This window comes from Thermobia domestica, chromosome 7 (assembly GCF_964235325.1).
Source record: "Thermobia domestica chromosome 7, izTheDome1.hap1.1, whole genome shotgun sequence".
Lineage (NCBI taxonomy): Eukaryota > Metazoa > Arthropoda > Insecta > Zygentoma > Lepismatidae > Thermobia > Thermobia domestica.
In genome coordinates, this window is record NC_137460.1 from 146,774,858 (window position 1) to 146,793,108 (window position 18,251).

The following is an 18,251-nucleotide window of genomic DNA, read 5'->3' on the forward strand; positions in this document are numbered from 1 at the left end:
ATTGAAAGCCATCGTAAAATGATCCATGACAAACACTTTACCATTTTATATCATAAAGATTAGATCCACTGGTATTGTAAGAGAGCCGTTTCGAGCGATTGACCGTAGAAATTCAAAATCCGATTAGTGATAATTTCACAGCCTTGTTTTATTACGAGTGTAAACTCTTTAGTCAGTGTCAGTGTAGAGGAGGGCGTGGATCATGGGTCAGAGTTGATGACGATGGGTTTTGGTGGGTGGTGGTCCGTGGGTTACGGTGGATGATGTGTCAAGTTTTCATTGACCCACGCCATCTCTGGCATTAGCAATTTTCTGAGGGTCCCCTTCCACGGTGTTCCTGAGGAGTTCATTCGAACGTGATGTATGTTGGTGCTCATGTGACTCATTTTGTAAAATTTGACAAACCAACACAAATGGTGCATTCATTCACCAGTCTTGGTTCAAATGCACTGCTATTTTTTCAGTTTGTTGTGCAGAATGTTCCAGTTCGGGTTCATTATTATTATTATTATTATTATTATTATTATTATTATTATTATTATTAATAATAATAATAATAATAATAATAATAATAATAATAATAATAATAATAATAATAAATAGTAGCAACTGTGATCTCCATGGTGCACTTTCATACGACTGCTCAACAACGCACTACCTTCTGTCTGCGTACCTCAGCCAATTTGTTGTACGAGTACAAAGTTTGTGCCTTTGTGGCGTTAGATAGTAATCTTAGTTCATCGCGAGATGCGGTGATGACAAAACAGGATAATACAACTATGAAATTTTAAAGGTTTTAAGAGTATAACAAAAAAATCAATCAGAATGTACGTATATTTGTGCTAAATTTGTCAAGAGACTGGAAGGAGCAGCTAGAAATCAGCAAAAGTTTCGTTAAAATCCAGTGTATCGAAATGATAAAAGAAAGATCCATTACTGAGTTGATTTTGAGTTTAACGTCCCGTTCAGCAGCGAGGCTATATGAGACGTGGACCTACTGATTAACGTGGAATCCGAACCACATGAGCTCCCGCCGGGAATCGAACCCGGGCCTTCCACGTCAAAGACGCGTACGCTAACCGCTTAGCCACGGAGGAGCTCCAAAGATCCATTACTATGCTCCGTCTTCCCCTCTCATTCTTTAAGTTTCCTACTTAACTTCATTGCTATTAAGCGCACCAGTCATCTATAAATCTAACGAATACCCGCTTGCCCGGCTATGTTCGGTGGTGTTTGTCTGTCTTTCTCAAACACACCATATGATCTTGGTTTCCAAACTTTTTATGAATTACAATACACTTTACTGAATACTCATGACACAACTGATTTTTTAGTAATAATAATATAAATTATAATAATGTAAGACTATAACAGCGCATAATAGGATAAGTTTGTATAAAGTAGCAATTCTATGTAGTGCCAGTGCCGGACTGGGCAAGTTGAGGGCCCTTAGCACGGGTCCTTTAAGGGCTCCCTAGTTGCAAAACATGTTACAAAATCATACTTTCTGTATTAAATCAATATGTACTTCAAAACAGATCCCAAAAAAGGTTACAATAATACTGAGATAATAAAACGCAATCCTGAAGTTATTTCAGTTACTTTGACAGTTTTAACGTACATCTTCACTTCTTCACTTGATGAGGCAATCAAATCAATTACTTTTTCTTTGTCTACATTCTGAAATAAATCTTTTTATGTAAACATAAAACGTAAAGTACAAATGGTTTTGACTTAACGGCGTATGCATGAGACAACAGGTGAAAGTGAATAAGCGCAAGGGCCCGTTACGGACTAGAGGGGTTCTTTCCTAAGTATGAAGGTTTACTGGATTTCTTTGACAATTTGTTTAACACGCAGCCAAAAACTAATTTGGAGAAAGGGAAATACCCCGCACAACCGTATATTCTAGACCTAACCGAATAGAAGTAGAAATTGCTATAAAGAACCGTGTGTAGACGAAATTCCAGCTGAATTAATTTTAACTTTTTGGCAAAAAAAAAAAAAAAAAAAGTGGAACAAGATACACAAACTCATTCTCCTTATGTGGAATAGGAAGAATTTCCACAAGAGTGGAAAGAATTCTTTCAATCACAAGAAAGGCGACAAAACTGACTGTAATAATTATCGAGGCATTTCTCTTCTGTCAACATTCTATAAAATTCTTTCAAACATTCTATTAGCAAAATTGACCCAATACACAGATGAAATTATTGGAGATTATCAGTGCGGATTTAGACGAAATCGATCAAATATTTACCACTCGACAAATACGCGAAAAGAAGTGGGAATAGAATACCCCGGTACATCAATTATTTGTTGATTTTAGAAAGGCTTGCGACTCGGTTAGGAGAAAAACATTGTACAACGTTCTTACAGAATTTGGAATACCGAAGAAGCTAATTAGATTAATTAAGATATGTTTAAATGAATCCCAAAGTAAAGGCCGGGTAGGAAAAATTTTTGTCCTCGACCTTTCACGTCGAGAATAGACTGAAACAAGGATGTGTTTCGTTATTATTATTCAACTTTGTCCTGGAATACGCTATAAGGAAAGTCAAAGATAGAAACCAGGGCCTAGAGTTGAATGGTATTCACCAGGTTATGGTGTATGCTGATTATGTAAATTTAATAGGGGATGATAGGAGAACAATAGAAAGAAATGCAGCGGTCTTATTAAACGCTTGCAGGGACATGGGTTTAGAAGTAAATGCAGAGTAAACTAAATACATGGAAGTTGTTCTATATAGTTGCGAAACATGGTCGCTTACCCTGAGGGACGAATGTAGACTGAAAGTATTTGAGAATAAGATCCTGAGACGAATATTCGAACCCAAGAGGAATGGGAATTGGAATGGCGGAAACTTCATAACGAGGAACTACATAATTTATACAATTTACCAAACATTGTTAGAATCATCAAGTCTAGGAGGCTCAGGTGGGCAGGTCATGTAGCCAGGATGGAAGAAAGTAGGAGTGCTTTTAAAGTCTTAACTGGAAAACCAATCGGAAAACAACCATTAGGAAAATCTAGGCGCAGATGGGATGTCAATATTAAGATGGGACTCGCAGAAATAGGAACACAGAGTAAAAACTACACCCAGTTGGCTAAGGTTAGAAGTCAGTGGACAGCTTTTGTGAACGCGGCATTGAACTTCCAGGTTCCAAAGGCCATAGAGTTAGAAGTTTTACTGCCTCATGGATCCGTCCTGATATGGGCAAGGGGCCGAGAAAACTTCTTCCGGAAAGACGAAGTTAGGCAACCTTTTGGTAGGAAGATTCAAGAAAGCATTTGCGATCGCAAAAATTGGACCAAGGCCTACAGGTCCTGCTCCTCGTGATTCCTGCGGGGTCCTTATGGGCCTCGGGCCGTTGGCAATTGCCAAGTAGCCAGTCTGGCACTGTGTAGTACTGAGCATTGTTGCTGGTGCTGGAGACATTGATTGCTACACCCTGTCTCAAGATGGATTTTTAACTAATTACCGGTAATAAATGTTTCGTGATTTTTAAATTCTGAAATTTCACGACACACTATGGTACTGCGGGAAACACTGTCTGCAAACCACTTACTACTGTAAAGCATGACACATACATTTGTTTGGAGTCTCACAATGTTTACCTGCATTGAATGTTGATGTAATTGTGTTACAGTTATTATATCGAATAAACATTAATGGTACTACTAAATGTTATTAGAAACTTGGAACAAGATATCGTCGATTAGCTAAAACAGAAACCTTTTGATTAAGTTACATTTGAAGATAATCTTACACGGCAATCAGAGTGGCTGGCCCTCTGCTGAAGACTTGACAGGAAAGTTACTCGAAGAAATAGATACTACACCAGGATTTTACGATTTCTAATAATGAATTTCATACCTCGCTTTGTGTAGGTAACCGCTTATCACAACTCTTCTGTTGGCCTTGTCTTTTGTTTTCAAGCGATGTTCAAAGATATACAAAATAATTTAATGCACGTAATTAGTAACGTGATAGAAACAATTTTAGAGAAATTGAAAAATCAGATTTTCCTTGATTACGTTAGACCAACACGATGTTAGAAGTGGCCCACAATTGAGGGGTAAATTTGGATAAGGGCGTAACTAGCAATTCAGCAATTTTTCAGGAGATACGAATGATAACCCTGTGCAAACGGGCAACTGGTAGAGAGTTGAGATTTGTTCTATCTTCTTTTATTTAACAATAGCTTTCATACAATATGCTACTTGACCCCCGGTTTCATTTGCAAATTTTGAGTTGGACCCCGCCTGGGACCCTGCGAGTGCCCCGGGGACATAAATTTTTCATTCAAAATGTACTGTGCTCCCCACACTAATTTGATATGTATTAGCTGAGTTCCTTACCTGACCGTTTCCGAAAAATCTGACCCAGAATCTGACTTTGTAATGTATAGTATGGAGCTCAATTTCTAACTTTTCACATTTGGCGTGGGAGACCCGGGTTCGATTCCCGGCGGGAGCTCATGTGGTTCGGATTCCACGTTAATCAGTAGGTCCACGTCTCATATAGCCTCGCTGCTGAAAGGGACGCTAAACTAAAATCAACTCAACAACTCTAACTTTTCACGCTTATATCTCTGCAACGGTTGCGATCGAGGATTATCCCTTTTCGTGTTATGTTCTTTTGGGACAAGGTATCCAACGGTCATAGTCTCGACTCGAAATCAGAGTTACACTTGGATAGGTTCCCTCGTTAGACACATACGAACATACTCAAATTGCAGAAAATACGTATATCTCATTTTACCGGAAATAGGTCGATACGCCCTTATCCAAATTACCCCTTCAATTATTGACTGTTTTGAGGTACGTGCATAAAACGAAAGGTTTATCTCTTTTACTGATATTAGACTTTAAAACTAGTGTGACGCTGTGACTCAGTGGTAAAGTGCTCATCTCTGATACGCGTTTAATCCCAGACCATGAGAGTTTGTTGTGGACATGATGTCGTGGGTTATCTCCAGGTTCTCTCATTTCCTTCCAGATTCTCATTTTATTAATTCTTTCATAATCATTAACTCCAATCAATCATCCGTCTTTTTAAGCTTAAAGGGATAAATCATAGCACGTTAAAAGATTGCATTCCAACGCTTGAATGAAAAAATTAAAATGTAAAAATTAATTAGTCATTTTTTTTTAAATCACATAAGCCAATTTATGAAGCTTAGTTACTGGATGAGAACAGTTAATCAGAGTTACAAATTCTCATCGTGTTGGACAAGAGTTTTGGTTCTGATGTCCATACGAAAGAAGAAACATGTTCTCAGAAGTTACACTGGACAGGAGATGCGCATCATTTAATGATGGCGAATATCCTGATTTTTTGGGAACCTTATAAACAGGTTGAAGAAGCTAACTCTATGGCCTATGGAACCCAGAGGTTCAATGCCGCGTTCACAAAAGCTCTCCGCTGACTTCTATCCTTAGCCAACTTGTATTCCTATTTCTGTGAGATCCATCTTAATATTGTCTTCCCATCCACACCTAGGTCTTCCTAATGGTTGTTTTCCGATTGGACTACCAGTTAAGACTTTGAAAGCGTTCCTACTTTCTTCCATCCTGGCTACCTACATGACCTACCCATCTGAGCCTCCTAGACTTGATGACCCTAATAATGTTTGGTAAACCGTGTAAAAATTATGTAGTTGCTCGTTATGAATTTTCCGCCAGTCCCCATTCCCGATCGTCTTGGGTCCGAATATTCATCTCAAGATCTTGTTCTCAAATACTTTGTCTACGTTCTTCCCTCAGAATAAGGGACCATGTTTCGCAACCATACAGAATAGGCACGTTTATCGTTTTATATATTTTAAGCTTCAAATTCCTCTTCAGAATTCGCGACAACAGAGATTTTTGAACTGGTTTGAAGAAGCTACCAATTGATTTTGCGTTCTTCATTTTCAATCATCTGAACCGAAAATTCAGAAATGCAAAACAACACTAAGCACAAATTAACACTATCACACGCTACAACAGTTTGTCACTAACTGGATTTAAGATTTTCTCTAGATATTCTACGCAAAAAGGAACATGGGGGAAGGGGCTAGGAACCGCGATATCTTTGTTTTCGACCATTGCACTTGCCAGAGGAATTGTTAGTTATATGAAAAGAATGAATGGATGATTTTGATTTTATAGAATAACTGAAGGAAGATAAGGACTACCGTTTTTTTTTTTTTTTTTTTTTTTGACGTTTTTAGAAATGCGTGGTGACAACCCTTAAGAATCGCCAATGATGGACGGACTTATAGTTTTAGAAATGCGTGGTGACGTCCCTTAAGAATCGCCAATGACGGACGGACTTATAGTTTTAGAAATGCGTGGTGACAGCCATTAAGAACCGTCAATGAGATACTTTATAGTTTAATACATAATAGTTAGTATTTTAGAAATGTTTGGTAATGTGCCTTAAGACCCGCCACTGATGGACTTTACGGCAAAAATCAAGTGTGCAATTTCTTTGAATCTTTATAACTGAAATTGTGATTAAACAGAATTGCGTACTGTCCAATATTTTTTGATGGTAGATTTTATATAAATCTTTACGGCAAAAAATCAAGTGTGCAATTTCTTTGAATCTTTATAACTGGAATTGTGATTAAACAGAATTGCGTACTGTCCAATATTTTTGATGGTAGATTTTATATAAATACATTGTGTCTGAATGATTTGTCATGAATCTGTATTCATATTGGGAAGTCTTTTCGGAAAATAAGCAATTTACACATAAAGAACACTTTTAGAACACATACATATTCAATATTTACTACAGATAATGTTCAAAATATATTGTTTAGTGTAAAATAATTAAGTTCAACAGAAAAGATAGACAATTGTTTTGCTTGTATCCCTAATATTTAGAAAATCAGTCAGTATTAAGTGTTTTATATAAAGAGTTCTTAGTTGTATTGGATGCAATTTTCCAAGATACATGCGAATATTGCAATTTTACGTAAATGTGTAGACTTTTCTTTCCCACAGTTAGACTCGAAAGAAAAGAACTACGTTCATTGATTCATTTTGGATCATAGCAGCGGACTTCTCCCTTTGAATTCGTGTTAGAATAGCTTGGCTATCACGAAACGTAGTGAATACTCAAATGGTTCTTTTTCCAAGACATGACAAATGAAAGAATGTAATTAAATGAGAGAAATTTAAGCTAGATGTTCTTTATTTCTGAATAAGTCTTGGGAATATATTTGAAAAATATAAGAAATATGAACTTGCGTATTTTAAACATGTGTTGCAGTATTCAGAATCTTAATCATATGGTAGTCACATGGTTTTTGTACATACTAACTCTATATTAAGCAAGGTAATGAGTGAGAAAAATAAATATTGGCTTTGTAAAATGAAATGAAATACGAAATATCTTGTTAGGGGTGCAGAAAGAGAATCCAATGCAGTGTGAACGCGCTCTTTTTGCGTGTGGAAAAGGGAATATACCCGGACTGAATTCCCCCTCATAACTTTTCAATTACTGAATGCACTCGTTTGCGTGGAGAAAAGGGGACACTATACCCGAACTGAATTCCCCCCCTCATAACTTTTCCAAATAGTGAACGCGCTCTTTTTGCGTAGAGAAGAGGGGCTATACCCGTCTTTAAGAGTAATGCCTCTTATTACTGAACGTTACTTGTTTTATACATGGATTTCACAGTGAGGCACTAGGATTTTATTGTAAACGTATGCAGCAATACTAGTAGAGGGGTCCCTCACTGAAAGACTGGGGTTCATATCCCAGAAATGATGAGGTACCGCACCACTTAAGTAAATATTTGCTCTGTCACTGAAAGACTTGGGTTTATATTCCTTATTTAACCCAATAGTTTTACTTATACGCGTTTGATTTTCAATACTTTGATAGAATATTAAGACCAACAGAATATACAAGCATATGTATTTGAATGAAGTGAATATGTGTTATGGTTTATTACACATTGAAAACATATATACTATACTCACCTGAGAAATATACGGAAATCAGTCGCACACGCGTCAGCAGTGCTCAACTTTCAACGCACAACTAATCTTTAATTATGACTTTTGCCGATAGGTGTCACTACTAGTTCTATTAAAATAGTATTAAATCACTATTGCTAATGTATTGGTTTTGAATTTTTTTCTTGGAAACATATTGGTAGTATTAGTATAAAAAGTATAAGGAATCCGCAGACATAGTGTTTGTTCAGTTGGCATAACCTACGATTGAACTACATACCCCCTAAACATATGAAGTGAACATCTTACCACCTTTTTAAATAAATAAATAAATAATTTTGTATGAATTCCGTTTTATAGCATCAAAATTTTGCTTGTTATGTTGTAGGAGTGGAGTCATATGTTTTTTTTTTATCGGGATTGAGATATAGGATTTTACAAGTGCAAGAGTTTTTGCGGGTGAATTAGATTTATCTTTTATACGATGATGAAAGATTGATTTGATTTTATATTTCCGATTTCTAAACATTTAACCTGTGAGATCAGACAATTTTCAGCGAGCACACTATTCGGGAAAAAGAGGGAAATTAGGTATCACGCAAGGCATTTGTTTGGTGTAAATGAGAAAAACATTATTATTATTTTTGACTAAATGCCCCGCCGGTAATTGGACCAGAACCGCTTGCTTTGAATACGTTTTCGGCTACGTCCGCGTCGCGACACCTTTATACCAGGAATCGGGCCCGGGATCGCTTACATTGAACGCAAAAAGCGAAAGCAAGTACGCTACACGGAACCACCCGCATTAAAGCCAAAACGCGTTAGCGACTACGCTGTGAGGGGGAACACTAGTTCCCCTACCGGAAATTGAACCAGGTGGTGCTCGCACTGAATGCAAGAACGTTACCGATTATATTGTGAGGGAACACTAGATTTGATCTTAAGTTATTGGTACGTTTAGCTTTGGGTCTTACACAACACAGATAGTTTGCTTGTACAGATTTATTCAGAATTGGAAAATGTATAAAGTACTCTGCCAGAATTCTACATAGCTTTTGCAAACTAAAGGCTAAAAGAAACTGATTTTCGTACGTGGATAGAATAACAGAATTTTTATTTCTATTAAGTATAATTTGCACTATTTCGGTGAAATTATGTTGTACTAATAACATTTTTTTTATTATTTTCCAGAAGAAATGGAGTCCCAACACCAACCATCAACATCATCATCCGCTTCTTCCTCCTCCTCCCTTAACCATATCGAGTGGTTTGAAAAAATACATAATTTATTAGATGTAGCAGAGGGAAAGAAAAGGAGAAGAGATGAGGGGACATCACAAAGGACGAAAAAGACGCGCTACTCACCAGTGGTAGAAGTGGTTCAAAAAAGAAAAGAAGCTACACCAGTGGAAGAAGTAACAGTGCCACTAACTCAAGAAAGAAAAGAACTTCGACCAGTGGAAGAAGTAACACTGGAAATAGTGGGGGAGCGGGGTAATAGCGGGGCAGCGAATGAAGCTGATATATATTTGAACGATGGGGAAGATTGGGTTATAGTGAAGGCAGGGGAAAAGTGGGATAGATTAGAGAAGGCAAGAAAATTAAAAGAAAAATTTTTGAAATAAAATAAGTTGTATATATATTTGTAAATAAATCGTGTGTTCTTGCTGGATGGGTGCTGGGAAATTTGTGTTTTCTTTCCTCTGAATTTTTAAAACCTTTCTAACTTTTTAACAGTACTAAGGTATTTTGATAATAGTCTCAATAACTAATGTGCAAACATATAAGGTTTCTTCTTCCTTTATATATACTTGAAATTAATGCAGGTTCTATTTTGATGAATGGTTGAATTTTGAGTTTATTTTTCAGCAAGAAGTCTCTATTTTTTTTCTAAATTCTTAGAACATTCCTTGTAAGAATTAATCTGTTGTCACATGACCTATCTTCGGGAATCGAATCCTTGACGAGTGATATTAGAAAATGTTTTCGTACAAATAAAAATATTAAATGTCCAACACTGATGTACTATTCAGTTAGCCAAGACGATCATACTAACCACTTGGTCATGAAACAATTTTAGTTGGTACAGTAGAAAACAAACTGTACACGGAACTATACTGTACAAACCTTGAAGATTTCAAAACAATTGAAAAGAGAGAAAGAAAATTGCTTATTTGATTTTTCACCAGTAATATTTCTCTTTGTCTTGTGGTAAACTAATCAAAGTTTAAACTTGGATAGGCTAAAGGAGACAGTAATTATGAGAAATGAATGAATGATTTAATGTTGTTTCGTCTTGAAAAACTCCAAGAGAGTTCACTACAAGTCTAACTGCTGGTACTACCACTGACCCACTGCTGTCTTATATTGAAATTTGAAATCAGATTCTTTACTAGTTAAATAAATAATTAGTGGTCTCTCTTCGCTATGTATTGAAATGATTTCACCTTGACTGTGTATTAAAATGAAATGTGACACCTCACAATTATTTTGTCTAGGATAAAGCAATTGGTAAAATGAAGAAACTCTGAGAGGAACGCTTGGAAAATGCTCAAGAAAAAAGTTACAGACACAATATGTTCAGCCATAATTTTAGTTGGTCAACCCGGGATCTCAACCATCTAAGGTGAAGTTTGGTTCAACAATTAGTTTGAAAATATGTATTCGTGAAGATAGAACAGTAAGCAAGTTGTATGTCAAGTCTCATTCTAACATTTAATTGGTGTAAACCTCCCTTGCTTTTGAATTTGTGAGCGTAATGTGAAAACAATCTTATTTTATTTGACATCACATTTGCGTGGCAGGATTAAGAAAAACTTCACGTAAGATAGTCATGATACGTATGAATTTGTTTGGAGTTCGCCATCATCAAAGCTATTTTCTTTGTAGTCCTTAGACAGTAAACTGATAGACTTTGAAGTTCTTTTAAACATTCTACTTGGGAATCGAATCCTCTTATTACTTATTTCTTCTTCTTTTGAGTATTTCTTTTATTGGATTATCTGCTTTGCGGTATGTATTTTGACTTACCAATTACATTTTTAACGAATCGCTTGTTCAAGCTATGAACAAATTTATTTGTGAGCCAATAAAAATCCTTCGAAACACTAAAGTCTATGAACATATTAAGAGCTACTTGTGAAATAAATGGAAAATGATATTAGAAAAATATAAGTATGAATAAAATTTAGATGTCAAAGACATGTACGCTATCCGCTTAACCATACAAACTTTTGTTTCATCTCGTCTCATCTCATAGGCAAGCTAGAACAAAGAGAGAAACTATTCTTATTACTTTTAGTACAGAGGTTATATGAGACGTGAAATCGATACAACGATCATTTAGTGTAATCTCCTTTTCCTTATGCTCTGTAAGCTAAGAGAAATGAATAATGCTGACAATCAAAACAAAACAAAATGTACATTTAGAGGAAGAGAGAGATGAATAGAGAAAGGTATAGAGATGGAGAGAGGGAGAGAGGTCCACAGATGAAGAGAGAGAGGTACAGAGAGGTAGAGAAATAGAGAGAGGTCCAGAGAGGGAGAGAGATGGAGGGAGAGAGAGGAAGAGAAGGATAGAGAGAGGTACAGAGAGGGACAGATAAGGAGAGAGAGAAGTTCAGAGATGGAGAGAGGTCCAGAGATGGAGGGAGAGAGAGAGGTACAGAGAGGGAGATAGGGAGAGAGAGAAGTTCAGAGAGAGGTCCAGAGAGGGAGAGAGAGGTCCAGAGATGGAGGGAGAGAGAGAGGTACAGAGAGGGAGATAGGGAGAGAGAGAATTTCAGAGAGAGGTCCAGAGAGGGAGAGAGAGGTCCACAGATGAAGAGAGAGAGGTACAGAGAGGTAGAGAAATAGAGAGAGGTCCAGAGAGGGAGAGAGATGGAGGGAGAGAGAGGAAGAGAAAGAGGATGTACACTACAAAAAAAAGTTTGTATTCAATAATCTTCATGGTTTTGCGGAATATGTTCCTATCTTTCTTTACAACGATTTGATAGTTCACATCATTTTATTTCTTCTTCCCAACATTACGATCTTCAGAGTCAACTGAATTCCTCATAAGCAATACGAAGCTAGAACTAACCTAATGATGGATTTGTCAACAATTTCATAGTTCTCACTGTAATTTTTCGTGTTATTTTAGAGTGCATATGCGTAGCAGACTCCTTGTTAAAATTGTTTGAACACTAAATAATGATGAGTAAGCACTTCAAAATTAGACCTGATATATAGCTGAAGCTATTAAATACCAACAAGTTGAATGGGCTCAAGTCAGAAAGTATACTTGAACTGAAATCTTTATTTCTAGTGGGTATGAAGAACACCTCTTAAGACATGTGGGTGAATAAATGAAGGAAAACATGGGTGTTGGGAATCGAATCACAAACTACCACATCAGAGATGTGTACCCTATTACATATAAAGCTATTTGATTGTACAACAGATAAATAGGCGATATACTACACTTTATCCGTAAAATAAATTCCAATTTCATGAAACGTAAGAAGGAAAGGTGGCAGAGGCCGATGTTGTAAACTTTTATAATTTGCTCAGTTTACTTTAAATATTATTAGGAATTAGATTTTTTTTCTTTCTTTGTTTGAGCTTATCAGTCTTTAAGGACATGTTAGCTATGAAGGTCTCAGTATCTATTTATCTATAAAAAGTGTACTGCACTATGATCAATATCGACACTCGGAGATTTATCAACTGAATATGAGAATTTGTATAAGTTTGTAGCAAAATAGCTGATTTGGACAGCGAGTACATCTGCAACATATATTCGCAACCTACACTAACCACTGCTGACAAACATTCTCGTTCTCCTTAAACATTGAAATAAATGAAATCTTTGAGTATTACGTACCACATTTATGTCGGTTAGGCTAAAGGAAATGACGAAATGAATAAAACTATGAAGGAAAACGGGGAAAATTCCCAAGAAAAGATACGAACACAATATTGTCCGGCACAAAGTTCACTTCTCAGATCCTTAAACAATTTATTAGTCCCATTTGATTTTGCCTATGACCAGTATTATTTTAGATAATGTTTGTTGTACTTATCTGTGCACATACTTTTCTGCATTAGTAGAGCAACTACCCCATCCCGGTGTCAACTCTGTTGAATTTTACGCGGGAACCAAATCAAAAGCAATACCAAAAGCAAATAGAAAAGGGAGTAAACCGCTAAGGCTTCAATGGGTAATAGGATAGGCCGAGTGTGGACAAAGTAGGAAACTCAGCATGAGAGAGAGACTTAAGAATGTTCAAAAGTAAGAAAATGATAATTAGATACAGCTTAAGATAATCATTATTGGAAAATAACAAGAGCAAAGGACTACTTAAGAATCGGAAAATCTAGTAAACATTGTTAAAATCTTCCCTTTAACTTTTAAAAGGATTATTTATCGATCAAATCAAACTGTCACATTGCGTTGAAATCCAATAGTCTAATTAAAACAAACACATGCAAAGGATCTATTGATGTTCAGGTATCGTGAATTCTAATTATTAATCTAAATGTCAGTATATAGAAATTCAAGCAAGCGCGGGTAAACGGGATGGGTGACTTTATCTGTCGTAAAAAACTCTTGTAAAAATGAAAATATTTTATTGCAAAAAATGTGATATTCAAGCAAGCGCGGGTAAATGGCATGGGTGACTTTGTATGTTGTAGAAAAAAACTGTTGCAAAGATGAAATATTCAAGTTAATTTGAATATAAGAATCACTTCATAATCATAAAAGAATAGCAGCTAAAAATAATGGGGGTGGAAACTATGAGTTTCAGGTCTACCTTAAACTTGTTCAAACCTGTTTTCATTGGTTAATCCAAATAATACAATACATCCTACGGTGAAACGTATAAATACCAGGGTTAACAAAGGTACATATAATAATCTTGTGCTGTTGTAGTCGATGAAAAAAGATTTCTTCTTCGTATAGTGGACAGTGAAAATATTTATGCCTAGTGTTTTAGAAAAATACATAAAAACAATATTTTCAAACTGTTGAAGATTCGAACTGAAAAATGTCTAATGCTGAAAACGTATGGTTTTGTTTCTGCAATAACATTCGCATAACCACGCAGTGCTTAATAAATGCGTTTCAACTGTGGGAATCTAAAAGGAGAAGTATGCTTCTTTGCAGTGGATGTGCAGATGGATTAAAAGACGCAATAAACCATGACTGTATTCTGTTAGATAAAAATATATTGAAAACAAAAGTACTAAGTATTGTTATGGATATTGATACACAGGATGAAATTTGGCATGAGTTTCAAAAGATGCACGGCAATACTTTTAATAAATTAGAACAGTTTTTTCATATATATGATGATGCCATTCATAATGATACATTTCTTAATCAACTGATAGAAATATTCTTGCAGAAAGATTTTAAGAAATTCTTAATTTGGAATAAAAACCATAGTGATAGTGATAGTGTTTGTGATTGAAAAATATGAAGAAATAATAGACGTATGGATAAAATGTTACTCCGCTGTAGGTGTATGACACATACAAAGTGTAAAAAGGATTTGATAAGACTTGATTTCTTCTGTGAGCATAAAAACTGATAACAAATGAATCTAACTGCTGTAATTCTCTAAGAAACTTGACAATAGTTACTGCATAGTTCGGTATAGTGCGATAATTTTAAACATATGTTTTGATAATGATGAAAAGAATGTGGTAAATGTTGCAGAGAAGAACTGATTAACACCAATACAAAATGAAAACTATGTACAACTCAATTTAAAATATTGAAAGATACGCTTCTGCTAGAATTATTTGGGAAATAAGTGTTTATAAGTCTTGATGAGTTGTTAGCATGTGTTAAAAGTTTCATAATGTAAGAATGAATAGATAATTTTTACTAAATAAGTGATAGTAAGATATTCACTATAATACATGTAAGATCCTACAAACAATAACCACAAAAACATTGGGTTACAAACGTTTATGTATGTTAGTTATCAATTGGTTCTTATACAAGGTGTAAATTTTGTTGTCATCTTTAATTCACGGATATTTTATACTCTTATCTCATTTGTTCTTCTCATAAATGATCATCTGGTATTCAGAGGTTAGTTTGTTTTCGAACTTCTTCGCATTTGCAATAGTACAACCATGTTAATGGTCAACACTAACATTGGCATCATCGCACAAATCCATACCCTGCTTTAACAATCGCTCAGGCTGATTCTTTAGTTTGTACACGTAGTTACGACGCTGATCAGTTTTACCCATTCCGAGGATGACAATATACAATGTTTCTTCATTGGGGTATAACACTTTTCCAAAAGCGTTACATAATCTTCTTATTTGGCTGAACCATGGGTTCGACCCTTTCCCTTGCATGGATCTCCCTTCTTTCCAAATGTTCATTAGTATTTAAACATTTTCAACTATATGGAACGATATATCGGGATTCAATTCCTTTTTAGGTTGTCATGTCATGTACATCGTTTGTTTAATTTTGACGCGAACTTTCAATAGTAATACCGATAAACATATCATCATCATTGACGTCATTTAGTGTATGTTCTTGTACAAATTCGAATAATGAGCGAACATATGTTTGCGGGTCTTCGATACCACTAGTGTGCATACATTCAATGGTAACTTCCTTTCCACGCATACCAAAATAAGGATATTGCATAGTTTTACTATTAACAATGCAAAAGTAATCCCGAGTGCCTGTACCATACAATGTGGAACATATACTATGTTCTGGTGCAAAACTCGTACTAACCCCGAAAAAAAACACCCATTAACTCGTCGGAATCATCAGCAGTTAAGCCAGTAGTCTTCCCTACAGACACAAATTCACTAATCTTTTCACACGTAGCTTTCAGCATATTGTCTTGACGAAAGAAGCCCACACAGTACAAATCAATATCTTTGCGGACTTGCAACTTTTCAACACAATAGTCGGTACACAGCCAAAATGCAGGAATGCTGCCTGCAGTAAGTTTACATATGTTTACCCTCACACCCGTAGCATAGCGTTGCGTTAACACCAAGTAAACAAAATCTTTTGTTTTGCATTAAGGCTGATCGTTATGTCCATTTTTCGTACATTGACATGTAGTTTGTTTCATGCATGGGTTCATCCTAATATTATCTTCCATTAATTCTATTCCTTCATATACATGATACTCTTTCATGTATTTTTCTTTGTCTCCTTTGATTTGACATAAGGTAAAATCTTAAAGCTTCCTGATATATTTAAATGACTAAGCTCATAACCAACAGTTCAAATTCCCATTCTTCAATAATTTGCAGAATTTTATATCCAGTCTTTAACGCTTTATGAAGTTCTGGGGTACAATATGTGTCTGTTAAGACATGCTGAGTGTCACAATGTGTGCATTCAATAATACCTTTTTCCTTACATGTGCAACATAAGCCAAACATAAGTCAGCCGTTACACGTATATGTCTACTGTTACATGCATATTTCTTTACTTTGTGTATATGTTCTGTATCATGAAACATTACAAGTGGATATAGTACTGTAACATCCAAATACTGAATTGTCATCCATTAAATCTGTATGAATAAAATCATGCTTTCTCACACTATATTTTCATAAGATCATGTATATAATTAATGTTATTATTAAGTTAATATTTTATTCAATCAAAATAAAAAAAGTGCAGTTAGTCTGACGTATCAAATTAAATATTTTTCATATTTAAAATACACAGAATCTAATTCAATACGTAAACAAATATTGTAATGGGGAAAAACTTAAAATATTCATACTTATTTTCTGCGCATTTGTTTCGCGCATCCCCTACCTTTGCACTATAAATCCTGCGCATGCGTGTACTTGCACTAACACAAATAAAGTGGGTGATACGTTGTTAAGATGTACAGTCAAAAGGCAGATGTTTCAGCAGTTGCAAAGCGAGAAATAAATAAAGACTTGCATAATGTTAAACAATTAAAAACATATTCTTCTTTTCATAATAAGAAAAGGAAAGGTGAAATTGAAACCAATCTTTCCTTATCGCAAAGTAAACATGTAAAGTACATTTCACCACGTGAAAAACGTTTTGAACTTGAAAAACAAAAGAAAATTATTGTTGTACATCCAAATGATCCTGACATTCCTGAAGAAGACGCTGAAAAATATAGGATTATTTATCCAACACAAGAAATTAGCATAGACGATAGTGTGTATAGACGAAATTTCAGATACCCGAATGAAATATCCTTTGAAGAGGAAGTAGTAGTGCTAGATCAAAATACAATTTCTAATGACATTCTGATATTCAATGATGTGAAGTGTGGTTGTACTCCTAATGAAGTAAATGAAGTTTGTGTAAAACAGTTACTAGAAAAATATAAACTTTCTGAACCATTACTTTGTGAAAGTTGTGCAATTCGTAGTGAGAAAGAAACTGAGCATAAATGTGTAAGTGAAAGTGATGAAGAATTAAATACTACTGTGTGGAATTTCCTAATTAAGAAATCAACACGCGAGGAAATATTAAAACAATATCTAAAGAATCATCTGAAATACATAGACGTGAACATTATTCCCCATCTTATAAACAAATTTAACTATACATATCAGGAGATTACATTCAATGATTATCACATTTCTGATTTAAGAGAAACATATCTTGAACACGATAAAAATGTGTATCAACAATCCATACTGTGAATACCAATGTCGTTTCCTAAATACATACAATTATTGCGAATATCGGTGTTCTTCTTTTTCTATAGATGAACAATGTATGTTATTATGTATTGACCGTTGGAAACCACAGCGAGAACTTTTGTGTTACGGGTGTTTTCAAAATCGCGCAAATTTAAATGAACATGAGTGTATTACTTTAGACTATGATATGTTATGCTATAATGCATGGCGTAGAATGGTAAGCACACAAAGTTTTGATGACTTATATAAAGATTTTGCAACAGTGCATTGTGATATTGAAATTGATGATTGGACATTTACATATACATTATATAACATTTTGTTAAACAAAGATAACATTCAGTTAATTACAGAGTTATTCTTACAAAAAGATTTACATTATAATATGCACAAAAAATAGTAATAATGGAAAATAAAACTCTTCTGCTAATCAATTACAAAATAATAATAATAACAATGTGTATAAATTAACAAAAACAAGTGATAAAAAACTTTCAGCAGTAAACTGGCCAATATGTAATTGTACATATACTAATATAAATATAGATTGTATTAAACAATATATCAAGGAATGTTAAAATCACAAATGTATCTGTATGTAAACTATATATATATA